Raw genomic sequence first — 23,915 nt, forward strand, 5'->3', positions numbered from 1 at the left:
ACTACTAGGAAAACAACTTCCTAAATCTAGTTTATTATTCCTGAAGCAGCACAGTCTGAAGGTTAAGGCAGAGGACTAAGGCCCATTCAACCTGCCAGGTTCAGTCTGTGATACCATCTAAGAGCTGCTGCAGGTGGACATTATCTGTTCTGACTGTATGGGAATGCCCCAGCATGGTGTGTGTGTGTTGGTTTGGATCAGGAACCTTTGAAATGCATTTCCCCATCATCTCCCTTACTGCTGTTTTGTTTGCATTGTGGGACAATCCTGGAGTACATATGCAGACTTTTACAGCAGTGATACCAAAATGAAGTGGGAATCCACCTAACACACTCCAGAGCAAACGGGCATTTGGGCTGTGAGACCAAAAACCAGCTTTTGAAAACAAGGTAAACCTGAAATCTACAGTGTGGACATCACACATCAACTATTCCAAACCAGTGTGGATAACACCTGTGTGACTGCTCTGGTTTTTTGTTTAATAACAATTAATTTTTTTTTCCCTACATACAACACCACCTTCAAACCCACATATGACACTATGGTGCAGAGAAAGGAGGAAATTCACTTGAGATCTCCTAACAAATCCACAGTAAATTTAAAAAGAGAACCTCTGATCTCCACAACCACAGCCAAGCACTTTATCCTCTTGGATACACTTCCTCACTTTCAAAATGGAATTATCCGAGCAGGAAAAAGGATTCTTAGTCCTGAATAAGAATGTCTACACAGGCATTAACCTGACACATTTGTATTTGCAGTCATTACATCATTACACCTTTGCTGGTTGATAGTCCTACACAGACAACCTCATTTCACTTTACCCCAAGTTTCTGTTTACCCACCTGCAAAAACTCAAGACATTTTGTCTAGCAGGGCTTCTGAGGAAAGATACTCAGTGCCCCAAGATTCTCACATGAAAGATGTATTGATGAGGACAGTGATTAAAGCCTCACTTAATGAACAGGTAGCTTTAACAAAGAAAGCAGCAAGAAACTTGAAACATCCTACTAAACACTATTTAAAACTCAGTAAGACAGCATCTTTCTGAAATATCTATTTTCAAGGAGTTTATTTTCAGGTTTTCTGTGCTGGTGTTTCTCTACTGTAATGTGTCAATGCTCTGATTTAGGAGAGTTGAGTCAAGAGCCCTGGGCTGCAGCACAAATCTTGCCAGCATCACAAATTAAGTAAAATGAGCTAGCAAGTCTGGCTTTCACCAGGGCCCAGAGGATTTACAGCAGCCAGCCCAGAGAGGAGACTTTGCCTGAGGATAAAGTCTTAGCCTTCCGTGAAAAACAGAAATGTTAGGGAGTTAGGTTTTGCCTGGCTGGGCACTGACATTAAATTTTTTAAACTGCAAAGTTAGAGTATAACTGAGAAATCACTGTGGACTGAGCCTGCACCTGCTATGGGGGAAAAAAAATCTGCTTCCCCATCATGGAAGTAATTTCAATCTCTGTTTAAGCTGCTGCAGGAATCAGCTGCCTTTGCCTGCTCTGAAGGTTTTGGGGATGAAGAATCAGCATTCATCAGATGTCACACAGCACTGGTTGCTACTGAGCAATTCCCTCCCAAGCCCATTCCACCTACTTCAGCACTGAGAGTTTGTTTGTGTTTAAAAGTAGGAGATAAAATTTAAAACAAACATCATACTTTAAAATTGGGATTTAGAGAAATCTTCTGCCTCAGCCACAGGATGGAAAGTGTAGCCAAATTAAAATATTAGGAAAGATAAGGTTTGATGATACAGACTTCAGAGATAGGAACATTAACCATTTTAATACAGGAAACATGGGGATAAAAACAGGTAATAAAGTGGAAGATAAACTACTGCAACAGTAAAAAATTTACATTTACTAGAAAAAATCAGATCGTTTATTTGCTAAGGATTTCTGCCTAGTGTCCATTTAAATGGCCCCTCTGTTACACTGTATCTCATGGAAGGGCACTGCAATATTTCATATTTTTATAACTCCTTCCCATCCCAAGGTGATTCTCATGTTTTACCTACTCAGGATTGCAGAATACCAGCAGCTGCTGGATCAAAGGCAAAAAAACAGTTTCAGGGGAGCTTGGGAGAACAGGGACTGGAGTCCTGCACAATCAAAAAAAGAGAAATGCTTATTTTTTTTTTAATAAGGCCAAGTAAAGTTTGCAGCAGGCCCACAAAGTTCCTGTGATCTTATGTGGAGGTGCCAGGGAAGGGCAGAAAGGTTAAAGTGCAGTTTGTAGAGGTGAGCCCAGAAATCAGGGTGTCTTGGCTCCAGCTTTCATGCACATTCCTGCAAGCCACAAAGACAACTTAGTAAGGAAGCAGAAGCATTACCATCCCTTTTATATGGACTTGGATTCCCCAAAACATCTGGAAAAAATTGCCTGGGTCAGTCCTGAACAATCCAGGGACTAAGGAAGTTCATGAGCACTTAACTACTGACACACATTCACCACTTTTCAGACATGCTCAGATGACAATCTGGAATCCTATCGTGGTCAAATGAAATCCAAATTTCTCTTGGAACAGGGCCACAGTCTGATCCTTAGCAAGGACTGGTTTTCTGCCAGGCAGTGGCTTTCAAACCTGAGCCACCACAGCTGTGGCAGAAAACAATGAAGCATGTTTTTTTTTTTTTTCTTTTTTTTTTGGAAGTGGGGGGGTAGTTAATTAGAGAAAGTGAAATTTCTATCTTGAGTTCAAGACCTACGGCTCTTTTTCCTCCCAGAGGATTCACACCAGAGCAGGAACTAAATATGGAAAAACATCAGCTTTTAAGTGTTTGCTGCCTGACTTGGTGATGAGCATTTACAACCACGTGGCCACTTCCTCACCTCTGTCCATCCCATTTGCCACCCAGCACTTCTGCATGCTCCATCCTTTGTGCACAGGATTGCTTTTTAACTCTCTTTACTGCCATTTCTCCCTATCTCTGGCCACCTTATTAATGATCCAGCCCCAGTTAGCATCTACAGGTCAAATGGATATCACCTCAGCCATCTGCCCTCATAACTCTCCCCTGTAATGAAAGGAGACTGGAGCTGTTTGGGAGGTTTCTCAAGATAACAGATACATTTTTTTTTTGGTCGTTAGAGAAGTCAGTGCTGGATCAATATTAATGCTCACATTACTAAAGCTATAGAGAGCAATTGTTTATTGTGTCAGCAGGCCCCCTGTGCAGAGCCTGGGTTACAGGAGGGATGGGTTCAGTCATTGCAGCACTGAATTTGTCCATCACTGAAATAAAACAAGCTGAGAGCTGTCAGCATGCTGCCTATGAGAAATCTGGTTAGAAAGGCAGCAGTCCTTACTGTGCCTTCCTGGCTGTGCCATGGAAGTGGTGGAATCACAGTCCCTGGAATTGTTTAAAAAACATGTGGATGTGTCACTTGGGGACATGGATTTAGTGGTGACTTGGCAGTGTTGGGTTAATGGACTTGATGATCTCAGAGGGCTTTTCCAACTGAAATGATTCAATGGGTAACAACAGCACCTGTGTCTATGTCAGAAGCAAATTCACTTTCATGGAAGGATGATTTTGAAGTTAGGGGAGGAAGGAATCCACTCCTCTCTTGACACAGGCCTGCAAGGTGATTTGGGGCAGGTCACTCCACATCCTGCTGCCTTCCCATCTGACAAATTATGATAATTCCATCTCACAGAGGTGCTGTAAAAGCTGAACTTGATAAGTACACAGCACTTCAAGATTTCTCAACAGAAATCATCAGAATCTCAAATGCAAACCATGGGGATCTGTCATTTTTCAAATGCTGGAAAACTTCTTAAGGTGAACAATTCAGGTAAGAAACTGAAACTTCTACACCTTTTTCAAGGAAAAACTACTAAAGAAGCTCAAACTCTACATCATGTTCCTGTAGCACAGCAGGGACCCCAGGCCAAAGAGTTATTGAATAATGTATCTTCTTAATTTGGCCACAGCTCAGTTTCAGGACAGCAACACTCAACACTTCAGTAATGAATTTCCAGGTTTACAAAAACTGAGGAACTATTTGTCCCTGAAACTGACACAAAGGTACAAAGGAACAGAAATTCTGCCTTTTTACAGAAAAAGAGGTGCAATCACCTGTACCACATTACCATGCTCACCCAGCTGCCTTGTCAGAGGCAGTACAACAGGTCAGATAAAAGTCAAGGCAGGAAAAATAGATGCAAAACTCATCTGATTGAGCAGAAATGTACCTATGTATGGGCATTCTTCAAGAAGAAAATCAATTATATATAAATACATCTATAAAATTACAATTGTCATCATCTTGGTCATCACCAGATGTTTTACTTGGTATCCTCAGTGAGAAAACATTAGCACTGACAGCTAGATGGGTGTTCTAGAGAACATGGCACAGATTGGAACAGACAAAATCTCTGCTCAGCTCCTGACCCTGCCAAAAACTTACCCTGTCTATTGGCTGGCATTTAATTTAAGTAAAGTTCCAGTCTCTCTTCTGAAAACTAGATTAACATTTAGCTCTGTCACAGGGTGGTGACAGGATAAAACCATCTGGGTAAGACAGACAGATTTAAGAATAAATGAGTATTTCTTATGTGCCAGATGAAGCAGAGTCATGCTGGCCCAAAGCTGGACACCACTTGCTGAAGAAAGAGTAACTTGATTTTAGTAATAGCAGCTCTTACCTCCAATGCTACATCTAATGTATTAATTGCACAAAGCTCTGTGAGGTAACAGTTTCTGTGGAACTGTTGGAAGCCAACTCTTGTTATTATAATAATGTAAGATTTAGGCACTTGGCATTTGATATTAACTGCAGTATGGCAGATAAACAGGATCAGCTATCAGAGTAAAACCATTAAGGGCACAATTCTCAAAAAGCAGATGTTTCCATGCCTATTTTCAACTATTAAATTACTTCCATAATCCTTTTCTTTTTAAACAGAAATAGAACTTTTTTTTTTTTTTTCTAAGAGAATGCAAAACGACCCAATAAGATCTGACAGTAGATCACAGAATTCTTTCACACATAGTTCTCTTCACATCAGCCCCTCTGCTCCTTGAGAACAGGAGTTGGAAGCATCAGGGTTTTTAAGGAAAATTAGGATTTGGAAAAGGAAGTGATCTGGCAGTGCCTGCACTGAAATGTTCAAACCATCTTTGTTTTCAAGCATATCCTCCTTAGGACCACACAGATATCAAGGTTGATGGTTTTATACACAACCAGCTCAGCCTCTCAAATGCAAGGAAGGAAGGGATTGTTCCCACCCAACATATGAAACATTTTAGTGAGAAAAAAAAATTAGAAAAAAACTTCCTGCACACTTCCAGAATAATTTTCATACTGTCTGGTTAAAGCATGAGTTGAAACCAAATACAAGTTTTTGGAAATTTTAAGTCATTAAGTCAAGAGCTTACATCCCTATCATATCCTAAGAAGCAGGAGCTTTTGATTTCTGTTAAAATTGAAGTCTTTTTCTAGTGCCATGATATGTTTTATCTCTTCAACTTGTAATAACAATGGCCTTTCCCCAAAACAAACAGAAAGTGTGCTTGTAGTCCATAAAGGAAATTAATGGAAAAAGGACAAAATTCAATCCTGATATCCTACAGGCCAATATCCTGATACCTTAATGCAAAATGAACACACTGAGATACCTGTGACACATGTGGGGCTTAGAATACTGGATTTTATATAGATACTTGTGTATATGTTACATATATATGTATTTATAATTGTATATATAATTTCTCTGCTATATGAACACAGTTGATCACTGATGCGACCTGTTTACCAAATAGACAATAAAACAAAAGATTTCTCTCATTTACTTTATAATGATCAACCAACCTATTACCAAACCCTGACATCTACCAGTTGGTAATTCCTATGGGAAGAGAGCACCACCAAGGAGTTCATCTTCCATGTATCTCAGATTTTTCCACTGACATGGTCAGCAAGTTCATTGCAGTTCCTTCTCAGTATGTTCTCAAATGCAAAACCCACCAATATATAAAAAGAAAGGAAAAAAAAAAAAAAAGGGTTTTCAGGTATGGCAAGTGATTTTGTATAAATAACTAAAATACTGTAAGGAAGACATGGAAGGTGCTTGAAGTTAAACATTTCAACTTGTTAATCACACTGGAAAATGTTGCCCCAAATGGCTGAGTGGTGCCTTCAGCCCTTACTATTAGCCAGCACTGAATTTTGAGGCATTCACCAGGACTAAGACTTGGTGTATACATTTATCAGTCACTCCAGAAGCCCTTATTAACCTGCCCAAGAAGCTACAAGAGGTCAACAAAACACCCTCCATCCCTAATGATATAATGCATCCAATCATCTGAAAATATGGATGATAGCAATAATATGGTTCTGGACTCAAAAACCTCCAGATTGATTCAGTTTCCTCTCCATCCTCTCCATCTTGGTATGAAATCATTGGAGATGAACTACTGAGCACCAGTATGAGAAGAAAGTATTGATTGTTTGTCAGAAACAAACCACAATTCCTAAACCTGTACTTCTACATTTAAATAGAAACTGTCCCACCCTTTCTTTTGTCCTGGTTCAAGCATCTGTGCAGGAGAATGAGGAACTAATTGAGGCTAAAATAAGGAATATTATCTGCTAGTTTGGGCTAGAAGTGACATAATGGGATAACTCAAATGGAAATATATCTGAGGGTGGAAGAAAAAACCCCCAAAGATAAAGTATTTTTATGTCCAGCTTGGGATAACACAAGTGTAAGGGAGTGAGAAAAAAGAGGAGAATTGTGAGGAGCATCATTCTAGGCATCAGATCTTGGCTTAGGATATCATGTGAGATTTTAGCTTCCAGTGCTGCTTTAGGATACCTGATGTGATGAGATTAACACTTCTAAGTAGCTACTACTGGCTGCCCTCATTCTAATATTTTTAAAAATATGGAATTTTATGAAGCCAAATTACACAGGATTCTTAAAATGACACAGCCAGTTCCCTGCTGAAGACAGAAAAACAGAGTTGGCAGATTGTTATCTGCTACACCCACAATCTCTCTCTGACCTGACAAAATATTAGTCCAGAATTTGTGCTGCTACAGCAAGCAAAAACATGTTTCTGTCTAAATACAACATGGGAGACTTTATTTTTGCTTTGACTTTTACACAGTGGCTCAACATTTTTTTGTAGTTCGTGCACACATACCCAAACACACAGCAGTGCTGGGCTAATGAGCCTGGAGAGTAGAAACAACCCCAGAAGCATCTTTAGGAAGTGATGGAATGAGAAATGTGTGAGATCCAGCCAGCTCCCTGTCAGCAGGGCAGCCTGGGCTCAGCCACTTTGGTGTTGTTCTGAATTACTTGGGATTGAGTCTCTCCCCTGAACTCTGCAGAGTGTAATGTGAAAAGCACTGCAGTTAGATCAAAACACACAGCCAGGGACAGAAAACCTCTACAACAAAATCTGGCTTTAAAATCTCCATGCTTTATATTTCACTTTTTACTCCCTCTGGGGTATACAACCCTTAACAGTAACTGAGAACTTGTCCCAAAGTATGTGTGCAGGCACAGAGGTTTTCTCTTTAAAGGAGCATTTTGACTTCTAAAAAATAAAATTATTAGCAAAGACAAGGTAATTAGGCAATGACAATTCATAGAGTACAACCAATCAATAACAGAGTACATTAGCAAGACTGACAGAGGTGTGAAGCTGATACATTATAAATGGCTCTGTACTGACCTGTAAAAATGCAACGTTTCCCTAACATTCAGCACAATAAAAAAACTAAAATGCTATATAAGCAAGCCAACCTGAAATGACACCTAGTATTATAAATGGCCTAATCTATATGTTAATACTGTTGTATCACATAACTGCAGCAAGACTAAGATAACAATATGACTTTGGGGTTTCTATGGCTACATCCTGGGCTAACGTGCCTGAAAGGGCTTGCTGCTGACACCACACAAGCTTTCTGAGTGCTTCTCTTTGGTTATTTATGATATGATTTATGATAACGACAACATCTCCTATTTTCTCCCCTCGTCAGATACAATAAATTGCCATCGTTAATCACCGTTCTTGCTTTGGCTATGATTACAATAGTATAATAGGGACTAGCTATGGTAATACTCTGTATTAAGGTGGTTTTTTCCCCCCCTTTAAAGAAATATGCACAAGTAGATCTTTGTAGCCGATGTCAGTACCTGGAGTATTTTAATAATCTTCCCAGGAGTATTCCTGGATGAGAATTTCTGTTACAACTGAGATTCGGCACCACTCCTCTCACAAAGATCAAATTTACCATCTAAAGACTCAAAATCCACATTGTATTATCTGTACCTAATAATTCTCAAATATAATATGAGGGTTTAGATGTATTTTTCTTGAGAAAAGGAAAGCAGACCATCAGTCTTTTCACTTTGCACCTCTGTATCTAATCTTCCTGGCTGAGCTTTCCAAACCAGCTTTTCAAGTATCACAAATCTTACTAAAAACAAAAACACTGAACCTCTATAAACATCTGGAAAGATTTTTACAGTGCTTTTCCTTTTCTATACTATGGTCTTGTGTAAGAAAATATGCTGTTCTACCCTCAATAAAATCCTAGGTTGAAAATCCCTAGGCTTTTACAAATATTTTAGGAAGCAACTATTTGTACCTCCTGGCAAAGGAACAGACTAGGTATTTATTGCACTGGGGTACCTGTACTTCTTCCATATTAATAATTTTTACCTGGCATTGCAGAATTTTAGTACTTCACAGATTTGCAACCTACATGTATATTTGGGTACTTGGATTCAGCAGTGAGAAAATAGTGATTATTTAATGTTTAATACTGTTAATTATTTAATAAAAAACTCCAGAAACAGGAAGGCATAACTGTGTGCCATAGACATCACAGATTTCTTTCACTATATTACTTCAGATCCCACTCTTTCTCCCCAGAAGTTCAAAATTTAACCCCAAAATGTTTGGGGTTTTTTGTGTAATGCATCTGTGAGAGCAGAAATGTGGTTGAAAGCTCAGGTGTTAGAATTGAAGAGTCACATTTCTCATCCTCAAGAATCCCAGAGACAGCAAGCAAGAAGCAGACACGATGGCACAATGGGCTATTTTAGATTGTACTAACAAGCATATTTGTAATTATATTGCTGCTAAAAATAGCTAAGGTGTCCTTCAGCCCAGAGTGACCCAACTGGTTGCTGGTTTTGTGGCAAAGGTAGAGGAGATGGGAGGGGAGATTGTGGCAATTCTGATCAGCACAGGGAAGATGTGTGGCACAGAAGAAATGGCAACATGAAGACAGTGGTCTCCTATTAAATGATGAGCTCATCTCCAAGTTCACAGGATAAAAAAAGACACTGCCAGGTGGGGCACAAATCCACATGGAGAGAGAATTCCTCTGGCAGACAAGGTTTGTGATCAGCTACAATTACCTGTGTCTGCCTTCAAATTGCTTTACCCCCTCAAACGTGGACCTGGGCTATTTTGTGTCTTAATATCTCATATTCTTATTCACATGAGGGAACTTCTGCAAAAATACATTCCCAGAAGGAAATCTTGGCTCTACTCAGCTTAAAGACCATCATCACTCTGGCTATGCAGGACAAAGATGCAATTTTGCTGTCGTAAAAAAGGCTCAGAGTGTTTGAATCACCTTCAAATAACTTCTTAGTTCAACAACTCATTTGGCCATTAATTGCCTTTCCTCTCCTCCTCCTCTTGTGCATCACTTGCAATTGCAAGGGCATGTTTGAATCCCAATGATAAGCTGCTCAGGGCAAGAACCATATCTGTGTTTTCCAAAGTGCTTTGGTTACTTCTGGCACTATAAGAAAAATAAACAGAGCACGTATTTAAGAGACTCTTCCATCCATCTTTTTGTCTTCATTGGGTAAGAAAGGGAAATTCAGTATTTTCTCAACAATTCAAAAATATTTTCTAAAAAAGAGAAAGACTGGGATAGGGAGAAGTTTACTTTCAATAGATTAACTGAGTGGTATAAAAAACCCTAACCAGGCCATGTGCTCCAGAATAAACTGGAAAAGCTCTGTCTACCCTGTTAGGTGAAATCCTGATCTGTGGTATTGATCCACAGTAGCACAAATTAAGAGAAGTTACTGAAATTTAATTAAAAATAACTAAATAAAAAAGCTCTGCAATTGACTGGAAAACTCTCACTAATGTAAACAGAATTACTTAAGAGTAAAAAAAAAAGGCACACTTTCACTCTCTCCCTTAATAAATGTATACACACCATGCTCACAAGTGTTTACCAAATATTCCAGCTATTGGGAATATTTCAGATGCTTTTGCCATGCAGAGCAATGAGCTTATACTCATTTATAATATCTCAGAAACACAACTGCAGTTACAGCTCCCAAGTCTGCCTAAAGAGCATCCAAAGCCTTCAGAAAGTTGAGCTGACCACACTTATCCCAGGACTTCAGTGCTCTGATCTGGCTCTAGTGTGTCCTGGTACATCTATGAACCTCCCCCTCCTTTGCTGACATGAATTCCATGAGCCACAATACGAATCCCATAACAAATACAATCTTCTTGATCTAGCAGAGAAGGAAATCACTGATGATAAGGTTTTAATAAAGCTTGACAAGCCTCAAAATTAAATTTGCTGGGAAGGGTTCACCCCCGAAACAGATACTTTTAAGCGGTCTTCACGAAAGAAGCCACGGAGACTTAAAGAGAGGAAAATGTTTACTTTAAGAGGTTTTTTTTCTTACAGCTACAAATCCAATTAGTGACTCTCTTTGTCTTCCAGCCTCTCTGCTTTATTCTGTATGGGAGCACATGTGTGTCCAGGCTGTAACCCTGCCCTGTAAAAGGTGCCCATAGGCAGAGGGAACACAACTCAGGGCAGTGTGATCAGCCAGGCAGGGACACTCCACAGCCACCCGAAACCACAGGGCTCAAAATGCTGCTGCCAGCACTGCTGGAGAAAGGGCTCTGAGAGCAGGGGGTGACTGTGCTGAGCAATAATTCTGTGGGCAGCTTCCCACTCCAGCAAGGAGCCTGATTCAGGAGGCTGGAGGAAAATTTAAACCACATCCAATTTAAAACCACTGCTCTTTTTTTTTTTTTTTTTTTTTTTTTCCGGTGACCTTATAATTTTTCAGGGACAGCTGCTAAAATCTATTGCATCTTTCTGTAGGACCTCATGGATCACAGCAACATCTTCAAATAAATCTCACTTTCAAGGGAGCTCAGAGGCTGAAAACACAGCACAGGAGTCAGATGCTCTCATCACTGTACAAGAGCTTTTTAGGGAGACAACTGGAAAGACCTCGTGGGCTTTTACAAGGCCACAGCCATGACACAATCCTGCACTTGGTTGATCCAGGACTTTGTAGGACAATTAAGCTAAGAAAAAAGCAGTGAAATACATCAGAGTAAAAAATGAAAGGGAGATTCAGAGATGAGTCCTGCATTTGCAAAAGTAGAGCTGGATGTGAAATGATTGTGATTTACTTCTCGTGCTGTCACTTGCAAAGGACACACAGTAAGAGAGGACACCCTTTTACAAGAGTGTGTACTGACAGAACAGTGGGGCAAAACTTCAAACTGACAGAGTGCAGGTTTGGATTGGATATTGGGTACAAAGTGTTTCCTGTGAGGGTGGGGTGGCTCTGGCACAGAGAATTTGATGCCCCCATCCCTGGAAGTGGCCAAGGCCAGGTTGGATGGGCTTGGAGCAACCTGGGATAGTGGAAAGTGTCCCTGCCCACACAAAAGGAGCTTTAGGGTCTCTTCCAACCCAAATAATTCTCTGATTCTATTTCATTTGTGGAAGCATTAAGAAAATTTTAGAATACTGTCTCTGTCTAGAAACATTCCACTCCATTTTATTAAAAAAACCCCTTGTATCTCTGACAAGAACCTCAAGGCCCACACTGTGTGATGCTGCAGTTTAGATTCAACTCCCTCTTTATGCTGCAACCTTCATTTGAATGCAAGGGCTGCCCCTATGCTCCCAATGACCTTGGCAAAATTCTTAAAACAAAACAAAAACAAAACAGAAAAAGCACACTAAAAACCTTCAGGACCTCAGGCTCTAAAGCTATTTTAGAATTAGCTTTGAATAATTGTCCCACAATAGGAGTTTTCTTGATTAATTGCTTAAGATAAGGCCTCCTTTTCCTTGCTGGCCTCCAGTGACTCCCTCCACTTCCCATAATCACTTTTGTCTCAGTCTCCTGTTCACTGGGAACAGCTAAGAAAAAAATCAGAGATACACCAACTCCATTACCTGAGGATTAGTCAGGAGATAACCCTATGTATTCCATTACTGACCATTATTTGAGTAATTATTCAATCAAGTTTAGTCCATGTGAAAGATGCACTAATTGTTTTGCAGAGCTTGCCCAAGCTGTTTATCTAAGGGATGCAACTTGTGTCCTTTAACAAAACAAAAATGATGTGCTGATTGCAAAGGAAAATGAGAAGTGGCTTTGTATTGAACTCTGTATCCTAATTAGGCTTAACCAGGAGTTAAGGATCTATTTTGATCAAGTTTCTGCACGAGCTGGATTGGGTACATACTTTGATTACAGAAATACTGCAGGATATTTATTGCTTTTCCATCTGAATTATTTAAAAAAATGGTACATGGCCATTATTTTTCTAGCAGTTTATGAGATAAGCATCCTGATTTCCCTGAATATAGGGAAAACAGGGATAGTGGAGAAACAAACAAGTCAGTAACCAGCAGGCTTAATTTAAACAAGAAACTTGTGCACACATCAGTACTAGACTCAGAAGGCTTGATACTCTGATTTAAACTGAATTAATGCCTTTTAGCTAAGTAATATTTTTCTTGGACACACGAAAGGAATGAAAAAAATCCAACGAAAACAAATTTAGTGAAGGAATTGGCTTCAGTAGGCAGTTTTACGTAACATTAACTTTCCACTCAGACATAAAAAAATATAAAACCCCTTCATTTCAGAGTTGTGGATTCCCATGTAACCTTCCCGTTTCATGGACCTCAGGCTGGTTCACTACCAGGTGACTCCCTGCTGAGGGGGAACTGCAATTCCCAGGGACACCAGCTGATGATCCACAAAGACCCCAAAGAAGGCACAGAGTGAAAACAACTTTTTCACCTCGAGATACAAAATTTCCCTTCCTCGTGAAACATTGCAAAAGCCTTTGCAGACGATGCAGTTCATCCATAACTTTATCTGCTCTGCTGCTTGTGGCCACTCTTTCTAACCCCCTGTTCCAGAAACTCCTTTACCACCTCTGTCTTTGTGAGTTTGGGAGGGTGGAGGGGAGATTTATCTCCAGGAGTGAGCACAAACTGTTGGTTTGAGGCAGAAGGAGGAGCGCTCAGCCGTGGCAGTGGAGCTCCTTCCAAGCCAGGATTAAAGGTGGGGAAGCTCGAGTTTTAATGGATAAATTGCTGCAGAATACACTCAGCCAAACATCTCTGCTGATGAAGGGCACTCCAATTGGGTGGGGAGGGGATTATCATCCTGCTGTGCCCTGTCGTTTTTGAGAACACTCTCCTCTTAATTTAGTTACTTGCCAAACAGTGAGCAGCAGTTTGACCCAAATCCTATTAGCAACAACAATCTGTCGTTCCCTCCTCTCCCCAAAATGGAATATGCTCTGGGATGCGTTACAGAGAAATAAATTGAATTGAGGGAGGTTTTCCCTATTAATTTCTCCCACTTCCCAATTCAAGCTGTAAGTTCATGGGACAGGGACCTGAATTAGATAAATCGGGAACAGAAAAATACTGAAGCTTTTCTTTCACATTTCATTTCATTTTTTTTCCCTTTTTGTTCTGATTTTCTGTTTTCTTTCATCCTTGTATTTTTTCTCTTTTCCACCTCTTGATTGCAGGTGTCCCTGCCCATGGCAGGGGGTTGGAACTGGACAATCTTTAAGATCCCTTCCAACCCAAACCATTCCAGGATTCCATGATCTTAGAATTCATTAACTGCTCCTTCCAAAACTAGAAAACTCCAGGTTTTCTGTATTATGGAATTTTTCTGCTTTTTCCTCTCCCTCACTATGAGCTTTCCTGAGCTTTCTCTTTACCTAGCTTTTAGCAGGATGTTAAAATCTAGAAGAGGGAATAACACATTTGCTTTTCACATCACTCAGGATATTTTCATGAAGGAGACTGATGGCCAAAGGTCAGACTGAAGCAAAAGTTAAAGGACAAAACACTCAAAAAGCCACGAAACATGGAACTATAAGAAGCAGTAAGAAGAGGCAAAGAGGAGTTACATTAAATAAACATTTTCAGACCAAAGTAGGGAGGACAGGACAAGCAGGTGTGTTGTGCACACATGTTCAAACTGGCTGTGGGACAAGCCAGAATGCAAATGGACAGCAATTGTTTGCTGGGTTGGTTTGTTTTTTTTTTTTTCCCATCACATGATGGTAAATGCTGCAAGTTTTGGTGCTCAGGGTCTTGTTTATGCAGAGTGTCTTCACTCCTGAGTTCTTCCATCTCACACCTCTCACTGTAGCTACTGGGGCTTCATTTCTTGTGCACATCCAGAAAAATAAAAAAAAATGCCTGAGGATACTCGTAGATAAAAAATTGCTTAAATGTGACATAGCTCAGCAATTATTAAAAAGTACAGGACTTATTCAGATCTCTGACTTTGCAGTGTGACAAATGATTCTTTTTCCAGCTGGGGTAGGAGATATATTTATTTCTCTTGAATGGCATCTCTGACTCAGCAGAGATCACTCCTCAATTCACCTACTAAATTTTTTCTTTTCCTCTCTTCAGGAGTTGAACTTTGATGATCATTTTGGGTCCCTTCCAACTCAGCATATTCTATGACACAATGATTATTTTTACACCATATTATTCCCTAATAAAATGGGAAATGCAAACCCCTTCCTCTCTCCCTCCCACCACGAACTCTCACTGCTCCTAGTGGCAAGAAAGACAGCAGAACTTCAGATAACTCCTAGAAATCACTCTCAAATATGAAATATCATGAAATGTACAAAAGAAGACCTGCTACCACTTCTGCAAAGAGCTAAAGAGCCTTTAATAAGGAATGTCAAATCCAAAACCAGATCTGAATTTGTTTAAAGCTCTAAATAAAACTCTGGCAAATTTCATATTCTTGTTCTATTGTGGAGCTTCTACCTCTCATCCACTATTTCTGGCCTAGAGAAATATACTCAAAAGATTGGTGGTGCTCTGTGTACACCCAGGAACTTATTAAATTCAATGAAAATGACCTCCAGAACTGTGGAATGAAGGAATTTTAACATGGTAACAACTTGCTTCCTTTTGCCACAGTCTGCTATTACAGGATAAATATCTTGTATTCCATATATTAAAGGTGTCCTACTTAAATCTAAGATTTTATTTATCTGCACAGAAAGCTATTTAAAAAACCTACGTGCTTTACAGGGAGAAAGAAATATAACTATGACAAGCAAAAACAAGGACACTGTCTTAATCCTCTAAGTAAGAAGGGTGTGTTGTCAGGACTTGCATCTGTGCCTTCTGCAAATTAAAAAGGAAAAAAAAAGTCAGTGATGGTCAAAAGCATAAGGAACTGGGAGGAGAAAAGAAAAGTTACAATTTTAGTCAGGATACTTGAGAAAATGTAAAGATATTAATTTCCATTTTCAGTATGCCACAACACCACAATAGAGTATCACCCTTGACATACACTAGATATGCTGAATGACAGAGTGGCCAAAAATATAATTTATCATAAGCAATATGATTAACAAGCTCTCTGACTACTCAAGAACAGCAGGTATTTAGGGACACAAGATATCAAATTCAGAATAAAAGCCTAAATTCATTCTTACTCAGGAGTAAGATTTTTGCCAAGCTACTGTTTGGGAATTTTCTATTACCAAGACCAGATATTTCAGGACAACTTGCTCAGGGCATGGCCACATATTTTTACAGGCTCTTCATCCACAGATGGGAAAGAATTTGCACAGACAACCAAAATCATTAAATCTTAGACTGGTTTGGGTTGGAAGGGACATTGAAGATTATGTTGTTCAAATCCCTCTGCCATGGGCAGGGACTCTTTCCACTACATCATGGTCTCATATGCAGAGGAAAAAACAAGCAGGGCTCAGAAAAGACAAACTACTGATGCATGGCCATTGTCACACAAAATACTGATGGCAGGGATGCAAATTCAAAGTCTAGGATGAGTTTAGAAATCTCACTGCCTGGATGAGGGGAGACACCATGTTCATCTGCATTACCATCCTGCATTTCTCCTTAGGAGAGGGATGCTCTTCCTGCCACTGAAACTGTTGGTTACTCCTGGCAGGAAGAGCAGTTTAATTCCTTGCAATGCACTGGCTGATTTGGGAATGACCATCACTTTATGGCTCATGCCCATTCAGAAAAGATATAACTTTAAATTTCAAAATAAATCACAAAAGGGCTGCGAGGTTTTAACCTTTGGTTTTTGCACCACATCTTCTTCTCGCCTCCATCCCCGCTCAGTGAGGATTAGGATGGGGAGAGGGATGAATTATCTCTGGAGAACTACAAAAGATAGAATTGATTTTTGGTAAGAACTCCAAGGAAGTTCTTAATACCTCCTTATCTTTGTGAGTAATACAGCAATGTTCCTCTGCTGAGTGAGCGCCTATCTTCGGAGCTATCCCTGCCAATGTTATCTCTACAGAAAAGCAGCTTTGAAGGACAGAAAATAATATGTGTTCCCCATTGGTTGCAAAGAAATTGTGTCAAAACTTGTAATACAGAGTTTAGGTTCTACACCAGGTATTTCCATAACTTAGGGGAATTCAACAAGTTCGCTGCTGTGATGCTGGCATGAGGCAGAGATAAGATTTGCCCAATCTCATTGTGAAATGTAATAACTGGGAAGCACTTCAGAGCACCTGCACAAACCTAATGATGTGACATTGCCCAAACCACTGTCTTGTATGTTAATAATTTCATTACAGTGCAAATTTGTGAAGCTTCTTTAAATAAAATTTAAAAATCCATCGTTTTTAAATATTTCTTGAAGAAAGGCAGCAAATTCTAGGTTTATAAGGGGAAGCAATTTCCTCTTAGATTTGTAAGGAGGGATAGAAATAAACAGACAGTTTTGGATGCACAAACTATTTGCCATGACAGAGGCTCATGTACAGAGGCTTTTTTCCTGAGCACAATAATTTGTCTAAGAGGAGATCCTACCTCCTCTTACAAACTGATCCTGACTGCAACATTAACAACTCAAATATTGGACTGTTCTACCCGAGACAATTTTGGGTAGTCCTCTACAACTTCTGAGCTATTAGGTCAAATGGTCAATTTTCTGAGAAAGTGAAGTCTTTGATTCAAAAGTTCCTGTTTCTAAGAGAGATTTGTTTAAATGTGCATGGATCTCTGCACATCACCTCCTCATCAGTCTGGGGTTATGCTTATGTATAATAATTTCCTTTTTATTTTCAGCCCTTGACAAGGAGAATACATACAGAAAGTGTATGGCAGCTCCTCTAAAAACAATCCTCTACTGCAGCTGAACAGCCTCTCCTGAGAGAAAGAAGAACTTTCTGGTCATCTCCCAAAGGCAGTAACTCAGTTCCTTGGGCTCCCAGGATTTCTCCTATCTGATGGAATATTTAAGCAGAGACTCCATCCCCCCATGGAGCGCTGCCGGCTCAGCCACTCCGCTCCGTGTTCAATGAGCTCTTGTGTTCTATTACAGAATAAATGCGATTTTCTGCCCAGCTGGAAAATGATACTTCTTCCTAGTGCAGAGATTTGGACCCCACTTTAACCCTTCTAAATAGGTCACAGTCACATTTTCACAATACTACCAATATATCCCTTCAGAAAATGCAAAAGCTGGGTGCACCCAGGGCAAAGACTATCTAGTGTTGAGTACTGCAGACTCTCTCCTTAGCAAAGAAAATAAATCAAATTAAGGAATGTGTTACATCTCTGTATAAACCCTCTCCTTGACTCGGTGGGTTGGAGGAGCCCTCCCATATCTCTCTGTCTCATCAGTTTTCCTATTTCCAGCAGATTTGAAGGCCCTGCTCTGCCAGTGACCAGCTTGGCAGTGCTTGACAAGACAGCTCCGTGATGACTCCCACCCTCTATCAAATGGGGATTATTGATATTTTCCCCAAGTGCCAAGAAGCCTTATTTATTAATTTGCCTGCTCCAAATAAGACAAGCTCTGTCAATCCTACCAGCACTACTCTACATGGTGCAAGTCTCCCAAAAATATGGAGTCTGAGGTTTAAGTGAGATCACTTGAGAAAGTGAGAAATGTGATTTGTTTCTTAATTTCTTCTTCATGCACACTTTTCTTAGGCTGTTTTACCAGTCAAATGACAGTGGGATGTGATGATCTCAAAGGTCATTTCCAACCTTAGCAACTATATCATTCTATAAAGTAATTAAGCACTAGGAAATGTTCCCTTCAAAATCACATGTTGTTTTCAGCCACTGTGGTATAACCCTGGAGTAAGCTCAAAAAAAGCCAGGAGAGTTAAACACTGCATGCAGACAGACTGCAACTTCAGTGTCAAAATACATTTGAGGTAAAATGAATCAAAATGTGGAGAAAGGAGATGCTCAGAATTGATTTTTCCAACAAGGCATTTACAGGCACTCCAAACACCATCTCCAATTCAAACATAAAATAGTCATTGTGCTGATTTGTTACAGTAAGACTTGCTAAAGTATTTAATTCCACATTATCTGAAACTCTGAGTTATCCAAGGTCTCATCTTCTTAATGGAAGGGAATGTACAAAAGCAGAGCACTCACTTGAACACACAGTATATTATCTATACAAATTGGGACTCATTCAACAGACAAACTTAAAAACCAAATTATGGTTGACTATTAATTTGATACTCTGCAGGAGAAAGGACCACTTAAAGCCTGGTGGTTTTTAGAGCCTTTTAACAACACATCTTGGCATTAAAAAACACCAGATCTTGACCATATCCTAGAATTTGCTAGAAAACTCCCATGAGAGGAAAATTTTGTTGTAGCTGAGACCTTACCAAATATTAAACAAATGCAGCGCTGTGGGTTAAGATATCAATATTGAAAAAATGTTTGTTGGCAGAACACCCCAGTGCTGTGTCAAAAGCAGATTCCTGCTGAAGCAACAGGCTGGGCTTTTCATTGAGATGTTTCTATGGGGTAATAAATAATATTTATTTAAAAAATATATTAAAATATATATATTTCTAAAGCACCGAGAATTTTTGCCTTCAGCACAGATATTTTTGAACTTGTACTTTCATTGGCCCTTCACAGGATCTTTAAAGTGACCTTAAAGATCATCCAGTTGCAATCCTCCTGCCATGGCCAGGGACACCTTGCACTGGATCAGACTCTCCAAGCCCCATCCAGCCTGGCCTTGGACACTTCCAGGGATGATGAGATCCACAACCTCCCTGGGCAACCTGTGCCAGGGCCTGACCATCCTCACATTAAAGGATTTCTTCCTCATATCCAATCAAAATCTACTCTCCTGCAGCTCACAGCCATTCTCCCATCATTCCAATGTCCTATTATTCTATGCACCTGTGAAAAGTCCCCCTCCAGCCTTCCTCTAAGCCCCCTTTATGAACATTTTGTGATATTTTAGAAAAAAGCCCAACAGGATTCAGTAAATTAAGACCAAATATCCCAATTTTCAGCAAAAATATTTATTTCTTACTCAGAAAAAAACCAACCTTAATTTGCCAAGTCCTTTAATTAAAAATTATTAAAAGCTCTAAATTGCAATCAGAATTCTGTAACAAAAATAGTACCCCACATCTCATTCTGCAGCTTTTCATCAGGGTAAGAGCCTGACTTTAGCTGTATAGCACCAGACACACCATGAACAACACAGCACAGTACAGTTCACCAAATAAAAATTCAAGTCCACAGTGCAGTGACAGATACTTGGATGCTACTGGGCAGTTCATGTTATAAACAGAGGCATTTCTCTTGAAAGTTCAATAAGGTTGAAAGCCAAAGCAGTGATATGGCATCAGGGATTTATCATCTAATAATAAAAGAGTGTTTGTTCCTCCAGATCTGCTTTGAACAAGTGGAGTCTGATGCTGAAAGAGCAGGTTCAGTAGGCATACAGCTCTTCAATTGCACTCCTTATTGTATGCTTTATATTAAAGAAAGCAATTTAACTTTTGAGGACAAGAAAATTATCTTGAAACTGAAGTCCTGCCTAAGCTCAAGGCCAAGCTAGTAGAGAACATATACAATTATTAAAAGGTCTTCAATTATTAAGATAGCTGGAACACTTGCAACAGCTGTAATTCAGGGTGCCTACACATTTTAATTATATCCCCCAGTGTCAGCAGGTTATAGCTTTCCCTCTCTATCATGCTAAAATTTATCAGGCCTGGCCTGTCACAGCCTTTAGAGAAAAAAAAAAAGTTTGGGCCACATTGCTCACTTCTACTCAAATCATGGGAAAACAGAACAAAAGTGGAAGGAACTGCAGTTTTGCTGCCTCACTGGTGATGAAGCAGAGACAAAAACACTTGAGTACCCTCTCCTAATGGTGATTTGGAGATTTTTGGTGAAAAGTAGGTATGGTGTCACTGAATCCACTCATTCCATAAAGTATAAAATAATGTGAAATTCACGTGACTGTCAAAGCAATGTGAAACAGAGAGGCAGCATCATCCAAGAATCCTAGAATGGTTTGGGCTGGAAGGGACATCAAAGATCATCTCATTCCAACCCCTGCCAGGGCAGGGACACCTTCCCCTGGACCAGGCTGCTCAGAGCCCAGCTGGCCTTGGCTGAAGCTGTGCCAGGTATACACCTGAACTAACTGGCCCCAGTTCCAGAAACAAACAAGGTTTCCTGCTTTAAAAAGTCAAGCCTTTGGGATCTTTGCCTTTATCAAGATAAAATTAATTCTCTCTAGATATATTTCTTCTACTTATTCAACAAATTTAAAGCAAAACCATCCCAAGACAGTGACAGAGATGACTGCTAACTCCTGAAAGACTGGAGGAGCTCTGACAGTGGATGGGCTCAACTGCTGATCTGTTGGTTCTGTATTTCCTGCCAGAACAGAAAAAACAATCATGGTTTCACATGACATAAACTGATTAAATGCTTACTGTTCTTTTAAAATACTCCTCTGGACTGTAAAGTATAATGTAAATGCACATGTAAAGTAAATTATTAGGAGAAAATTCAAGGAGACAAAAATCTCATATATGCCCAAGTACCCACAAAACTACACCAAGGACTAAAGTAGTTATTAGGATGTAAATACCAAGTAAAACTAATATACTGTAGACCCAGATTTGCCAAATCAAGCTCCAGCAAATCATTGCTCTGAGTGCAGAACTTCATGCACCATAATTTCATGTTTCCAGAGTTAGGATAAATCAAATATTAATGATATGGTGCACTTGAAAAAATAAATTGTGATGGTAAAGCCATCATGCAATGACATGGGAGGATTCTATGTCCAGCCTCACCTGAACATTTTTGAGTTTAACAAGTGCAACCTCCCATGTGTCAATGTTTAAATGAAAGATATAACATAGTAGTACTGAATTTATGATGGCTTTTATTAAAGAGGCATCCTGGAAACCCCAGCTAACAACAGGACTCCATTGTGGTAGATGCTGTCCAGACTTAACCTGAAAAGCCCTTAGTCAGAACAGTTTACAAATCAAATATGGAAGACATACCTAAGCTGAAGGACAGGAAATATTACTGTAATAATACTGATTTATGGAGGAACTGACCTACCTAAGGTCACAAGGCAAGTGTGACCCCATCTCCCAAATCCCAGCCCTTTAACTGCAAACTGTTCTTTGTCTTCCTCCAGAGGTGAGGAGCTGGCACAGCAAGGAAAGCACAGCTCAAACAGTCTGTGCAGGATCCCAAAGGACTTTTTAAATGAGGTACTTTATCCTTCATGGTGGATTACAAAGGTTTATTCTCACACAACACTTAAGAACACTACTGTACTGTCCCTTCTACACCATCTGTGTTCAGAAAATTTAGCACATACCATTGTCCTACCACCCTACAGCAAATTCTCTCTAAAGAATATTCTATTAATTTGCAGGATATACTGCTGTACTAAGTACATTTTCAAAGTATTACATCATATAAGCTGTTAAAACACCCATTTCACAGGTGAACAAACTGAGATTAAATGATACAAGAAGCCTGTTTGCTGGATCAGCTGAAGGCTTGACACAGATTCAAGGAGCTCTTGAAGTAAGATTCTATTCACAATAACAAACTTGCAAGATGTGCAGAGAAACCTGTTTAAAATTCATTTAACAGGTTCCACACAACAGAAAACAGTCACTGCAAAGCTAACTGTTCCAAGACCTTTCACTTACACTGGCTGAAGCTGATGAAGAACAGCAAAACAGGTCATTTCTAGGCTAGTGCAGAAGCAGCTGCCCCTTCAGTAGCTCTGAACTCTCCTGGATGCTGATTAGAGTTTTTTTAATGCTTTAAATACAACATTTGTATTTAAAACATACAATTGCAAAATATTCTAGGAATTTAGGCAGAAGCTTAGTTATGGTTTCACTGGGAAGTTCTATATATTTAAGCTGCTAGTGTAAATCATCATTATGGATGGTTAAACCACAAGCATCACAATGTCCTTTCAGCAGAGTCAGAAAACACCCAGAGCCTGGAAGCTGACAGGTGTCCTTGTTGGTTTATTTTTGTCTCAATCTCCCTGAAAGAAAGCAAAAAGCTCCCATTTTGGGTTAGCACAGGACCAATTAAGAACCTATTTTAATTGAGTGGAAGCCAAGATTTCCTCCAGGGCTATGGGGCTTGTATTCACTGGCCAGAGGAATTTCTCCCTTGTGTGACTATGCAGGAAAGTTTTCTTGTGTACACAGGAGCTGGAGAAGCTCAGATGTCAAATCTTAATTGTAAGGCCACGTTTTTCTTTAAGGTGATTTTAGGTACCTTTAAACTTTTAATTTAAAGCACTGAAAGCAAATAAAAGGTCAACTTTTCAAACACAGCCCCTGTTAAACAAGAGCATTTATAGGGTTACAACTAAGGAAACAAGTGCATTTATAAGGCTGCAAGAGAAAAGCAACTTGAGATTCTGCTAGAAGAGAAAGGGGTGGGAGGGAACTCAGAGAAAGTTTCTGGCAGTTTTTGCCTGACCTGCCTATTTTGACTTCTGATTTTTCTGCCTATCAAACAGTCACACACAAAGACTCAACAAGTAACTCTCAACAGAGATTGAAATCTGCAGAAAAAAAAGTGCAGGCTTGTTATCCTGTGTTGGAGCAGCTCGACTAGAAGATGCTGATGGGAGGGAGAAGGACAGACCACCAGGGTTAAGAATCCACAGCAAGCAATGCCTCAACCTCCAGCTGCAGCTGCTCTGCAAGCCCCACTCCTCCCTGAAGCAGGAAAACACCAGGACATCCATCCTTCCTGTTACCTGGAATAAACCCCATTTCATCCAGGCTGTTACAGAACAAAAATTACAAAAGCAAATGCATGACTCCTGTAAAATGCAGCAGGAGGAGGATTTCTCCCCTCCTGTGCCTGTAGCCTGGCGCCAGGGAACAAAACCCATGTCCCAAGGATGGATGCTGCCAGGGACGAGGCCATTGATGACACCCAGCCATGAATGGCTTCTCCTCTTTCTGCAGGGAAGGAGGGGAGGGTGCCTGCTGCCATTGTGTTCCCCCAGTTCCACCCTCCAGCCTGTCATCAGCTACAGAAGCAGCCTTTATGCTGCAGTTGTACCATCCCGTTTCCTGGCTTCTGACAAGCTCAACAAAACCCAAGTACTAAACACATTTTATGCCTTGGAGTATCAAATGTTCTTTGCTATCAGTCGAAATGGAGCTCTGTTAATTTTCATTATTGCTTCATATGAAAATGTTAGCTCTATTCATATTCCATATTCAAGATGTTTAACCTGGGTTCACTGTATGAAAAGTCAATCATGTGTGCATAAATTCAATATATTT

At 39.9% G+C, this 23,915-nt stretch overlaps 1 protein-coding gene across 1 annotated transcript in view; it reads right to left on the reverse strand.

Annotated features, from left to right (window-relative positions):
• Window positions 1-23,915, reverse strand: part of TAF3 (TATA-box binding protein associated factor 3) — a 110,445-nt gene that overhangs the window by 27,517 nt on the left and 59,013 nt on the right. The window lies entirely within an intron of this gene.

The sequence above is a fragment of the Erithacus rubecula genome (genome assembly GCF_903797595.1).
Source record: "Erithacus rubecula genome assembly, chromosome: 4".
NCBI lineage: Eukaryota > Metazoa > Chordata > Aves > Passeriformes > Muscicapidae > Erithacus > Erithacus rubecula.